At 37.0% G+C, this 5,000-nt stretch overlaps 1 long non-coding RNA gene across 1 annotated transcript in view; it reads right to left on the reverse strand.

Annotated features, from left to right (window-relative positions):
- Positions 1–3,178: 3,178 nt before the first annotated feature.
- LOC144978032 (uncharacterized) overlaps positions 3,179–5,000 on the reverse strand; it is a 6,615-nt gene continuing 4,793 nt past the window's right edge. Inside the window, exon 3 of the long non-coding RNA XR_013646452.1 lies at positions 3,179–3,370. This is a non-coding gene — a long non-coding RNA (uncharacterized LOC144978032). The remainder of the gene's footprint in view (positions 3,371–5,000) is intronic.

Below are 5,000 nucleotides of genomic sequence, written 5' to 3' on the forward strand. Positions count from 1 at the left end.
TATAAACATATTAAGTATAATTATTATTACTCCTACAGCTCTGTTTCTTGTGTGTGTGTGTGTGTGTGTGTGTGTGTGTGTGTGTGTTGTTTGTTTGTTTGTGTGTGACCCATCGTGTCGAAACAGTATTATGTCGAAATGAACCAGATTCTAAAAAGTCAAATTAAAGTTACACTAGTTAACCCTGCCTGCCCTTACCATCCATAAGAAAATCGTCACATTCGTCACGATGCAACCAACAATTTTTCTCATTCTTGATATCCTTTGTACATCACAAATTATAAATAAAATCATTTGTTATAGCGATAAAAATTAGAAACTGGACAAAATTATATATGGAATGTATTTGTTCCTTTTCTGTTTGAGTAGAAAAAAAAATATTTTTGTGTTGGGTGGGTGTGAAGTTTCAGGGAAAATTCTGATAATGGCTGGGAGAGAGTTAAAAATATAAATTATCGATATTCAAGACTGTAAAATACGATAATCAATATCCACAATAAAACATACAAAGTTACATTGTCCAAAAATATAAATTATCGATATTTAGGACTCTAAAATACGATAATCGTTGTCCTCAATAAAACATACAAAGTTACACTGGTCAAAAATATAAATTATCGATATTCAAGACTGTAAAATACGATAATCAATATCCACAATAAAACATACAAAGTTACACTGTCCAAAAATATAAATTATCGACATTTAGGACTCTAAAATACGATAATCAATATCCTCAATAAAACATACAAAGTTACACTGTCCAAAAATATAAATTATCAATATTCAAGACTGTAAAATATCCACAATAAAGCAAACAAACTCAACCCATGCCCAAGTCTGAAGATTTCTGGCTGTAAATTCAATATTCAGCATCTCAGTCATCCCGACATTATACCGTTTTGAGTCGAGGGGTCACATTTCAGTAGCAGGAAGTATAGATAGTATGCGCTTGGCTAAGAAACTCATAACATTGCCATCGGGAAGTATAACGGACCAACACACAAAACTGTGTGTAATCATGAACGTTTATTGTCGGGATAATACAGTTTAGTGAGAATCACTCATGAACGCGGATGGCAAAAAACAATAACAAAGACTTGAGTGACGTCATCTTCGTTCTATCTATAAATTCAATATTCAGCATCTCAGTCGTGCCGACATCATACCGTTTTGAGGCGAAAGGTCACATTTCAGTAGCTGGAAGTAAAGGCAGATACTTAGGATTACAGGACGTGAAAGAGCGAGGATGGATGATCTTTATTGACAACCAGTGTGTCTTCTTTACGAAACCCGCCGAAACCCGGCGAAACCCGACAATATCCGGCAAAGTTAATGGAAGTAGACAATTATGGGGAGTAACCCTGAGACTCAGGGAAGTGTACACCAGTCGGGGAGTGAACCTAAGACTATGGTTATTGGCGGGTTTCGTCGGGTTTCGTCGGGTTTCGGCGGTTTTCGGCGGTTTTCGGCGGTTTTCGTAAAAAAATCACTGATAGCTTTTTTACAAAACCCGCCGAAACCCAGTCCCAGGTCCACTCCCCAATGGTGTACACTTCCCTGAGTGTCAGGTTCACTCCCCACTGCTACCTACTTCCCATAAATTTGTCGGGTTTTGTCGGGTTTTGGCAGGTTTCGGCGGGTTTCGTAAAAAAAAGACACACCGTTGACAACTAGCATATATTTAGACTAGAAAATAAGATGCCATCACTCTGAAACCAGAAGATCAAGTACACAAGGTGTGTATTCAGTCCTCCGGATGATTGGTTCTACACTTCCAATGAGATAGGAACCAGTTTTTTGACATCACACTTTTCTTCCACATTAAGTAACAAGTCTCTGTGCGGTTTTGTGGTCTAGTGGCATGACACTCGCTTTCGGATCGGAAGGTACTGGGTTCGAGCCTCGCGCTCGGCGCATAGTTGAGTCCTTAGAAAAGGCTCTTTACTCACATTCTCTCACCGTACTCAGGTGTAAAATGAGTACCTGGCCATTAACAGCGTTGTCTCTGTCCGAAAAATATTGTAATTTCGCCGAACAGGCGTCATGTCTCGTTCTACATGTTAAGTGTTGCTGTTGGCTAGGGACCCCTGTAAAGCGCTTTGAGCACGTTTAGTGGATATTGCGCTCTATAAAATTTCAATTTGTTGTCTCCCCTGTCGTACTCTGAAAAAGGCGTGTTGTTGAAAAGTTTGGTCCCATAATCGTCCTTCATATATCGATTGATTTCAATGATCCTCGTCTTGTCAAATCCTTCTCAAATTGAGCTTTTATATAGCGCAATATCTACTAAATGTGCTCAAAGCGCTTTACAAGGGGTCTATGGTCAACAGCAACATTTAACATGAAGGACAGGTCATGACGCCTGTTAGGCGATGTTACAAATTTTTTTCGGACAGAGACAACGCTGTAAACGGCCAGGTACTCATTTTACACATGAGTACAGTGAGAGAATGTAAGTAAAGACCCTTCTCCAAGGACTCAACAATGCGCCGAGCAAGCGAGGCTCGAACCCAGGACCTTCCGATCCGAAAGCGAGTGTCATACGACGAGACCACATAGCCGCACAATAAATCAAACTCAACCCAAGACTGAAAACTCCTGGCTATAAATTTAATATTCAGCATCTCAGTCATCCCGACATTATACCGTTTTCAAGCGAGGGGTCACATTAAAAATTTGAGATTTATAGCGCAATATCCACTAAATGCGCTCAAAGCGCTTTACAAGGGGTCCCTGGTCAACAGCAACATTTAACATGTAGGACGGGACATAATAATAATAATAATAATAATAATAATAAAATAATAATAATAATAATAATAATAATAATAATAATAATAATAATAATAATAATAAATAATAATAATAATAAAAATAATAATAACAATAATAATAATAAAAAATAATAATAATAATAATAATAATAATAATAATAATAATAATAATAATAATAATAATAATAATAATAATAATAATAATAATAATAATAATAATAATAATAATAGATCTTTATTGTCCATAAATATGGCAATTTGTCATTTAGTTACACTTGTTAAAACGTTAAACGATAACTATAACATTGAACAGATATTTCACTCCTTCTTATTCTCTCACTCACACTCTCTCTCTCTCATTCACTCACTCTCTCATGAGAGAACAATACACTAACGTTCAATAAATCTGAGAGTTTCGCTATTTTTAATGGTGACCAGTCCGATGTTGACCATGATGTCATGAATATTAGTAATATTTTTCCCACCGTCCAGTTTACAGGCCTTTCTCTGATCATGCCAGGTCCTTGGCGTGCTCAAAATACGGAGGCAGTGATTTCCCGCCAAGTTATATATCCATCCTCTTGGACAAAATGCTGGGGAGATTATAATTATTATTGTTATTATTATTATTATTATTGTTATCATTATTATTATTATTGTTATTATATTGTTATTATTATTGTTATTATTATTGTTATTATTATTGTTATTGTTCTTATTATTATTATTATTATTATTATTATTATTATTATTATTATTATTATTATTATTATTATTATTATTATTATTATTATTATTATTATTATTATAGTGTTATTATTATCATTATTATTATTATTATTATCATCATCATCATCATCATCATCATCATTATATATATATATATATATATATATATATATATATATATATATATATATATATATATGTATATCATTTAAACAGCGCAATATCAACTACACGTGCTCAAAGTGCTTTACAAGGGGTCCCTGGCCAACAGCAGCTCGTAACATGTAGCCTAAACATGACGCCTGTTCGGTGGTATTACAACCAGAAACCAAAATTCCCTTTATTTATCCCAAAGGGGAAATTTTGCTTTAGGGTCTATTCCAAGGGAAGACTGGAATAACCCATGTGTCAGCCTCAGTGCAGCGCCACAAACTTGAGCAAGGGCAAGGTGACTTGCTCAAGGCCACACAGCGCAGCGGCGGGTATTCGAACTCGGTACCTTTCGGGTACGAAGCTAAGACCGTACTGCTAGCTGAACCACGCTGCCCCATTTGTATTGTTACTTGAGGAAAAGATTAGCTTGACTATTTACAACAGGGGGTCGAAGCGGCCGAAGCGTTAAGGCATTGACTTTATAGTCACCTGGAACAACTACAAAAGACGTCTAACTTCTGCGTCATGGCACAAGACCGAAGGGCTAGAGCTCAGGTGGTCGCTGGTTCGGATAAGTAAGTAAGATAAGGCATTGCACTGTGCTCTGGAGGGATCCCGGTTTCGAGCCCCGCTTCAGGCACTTTCGTTTTTTTTCATGGACAAGATTATTAAACCTAAATTTGTTCACCTTAGTCAACATGGGTGATTCCTGTTGGCATCAGACATATTGTTTGATGGATTATTTAAAAGTCCTTCAAGGAATGCCTAGGCGATGATATCTTCTGCTTGAGCTTGAGCTATTGTATAGCGTAATATCCACTACACGTGCTCAAAACGCTTTACAAAGGTACGCTGACCAACAGCAACATGAAAATTTAGAACGACACATGACGCCTGCTAGGCAATATTACACTTTTTTCCGACAGAGACAAAGGTGTTAACGACCAGGTACTCATTTTACACCTGAGTACGGTGAAAGAATGTGAGTAAAGAGTCTTTTTCCAAGGACTCAACTAAGCGCCGAGCGAGGCTCGAACTCAGGACCTTCCGATCCGAAAGCGAGTGTCATACCACTAGACCACATAGCAGCAGAGTTGTGTGGAAAGGTCCGACGAATTAGTTGCAATAGGCTTCAACAGTCGTGACGTCACTTCCCTCGTAATGACGCATAGTAACTTAGTAACTGGTGCTAAACTATCAAAATATGACGGACGTCCTTATGACATACTTCTCCGGCGAGCATAAGGAGGAGAAAAACATTACAAATCTGTCCCTGTTTTGACTTTTATACATTCTGATCACATGACATGCGAAAAAGTTCTTGCCAGCGTGAAGAATAAA

The sequence above is a fragment of the Berghia stephanieae genome, chromosome 8 (genome assembly GCF_034508935.2).
Source record: "Berghia stephanieae isolate SIO BIC M18660-M18661 chromosome 8, UCSD_Bste_1.3, whole genome shotgun sequence".
Classification (NCBI taxonomy): domain Eukaryota; kingdom Metazoa; phylum Mollusca; class Gastropoda; order Nudibranchia; family Aeolidiidae; genus Berghia; species Berghia stephanieae.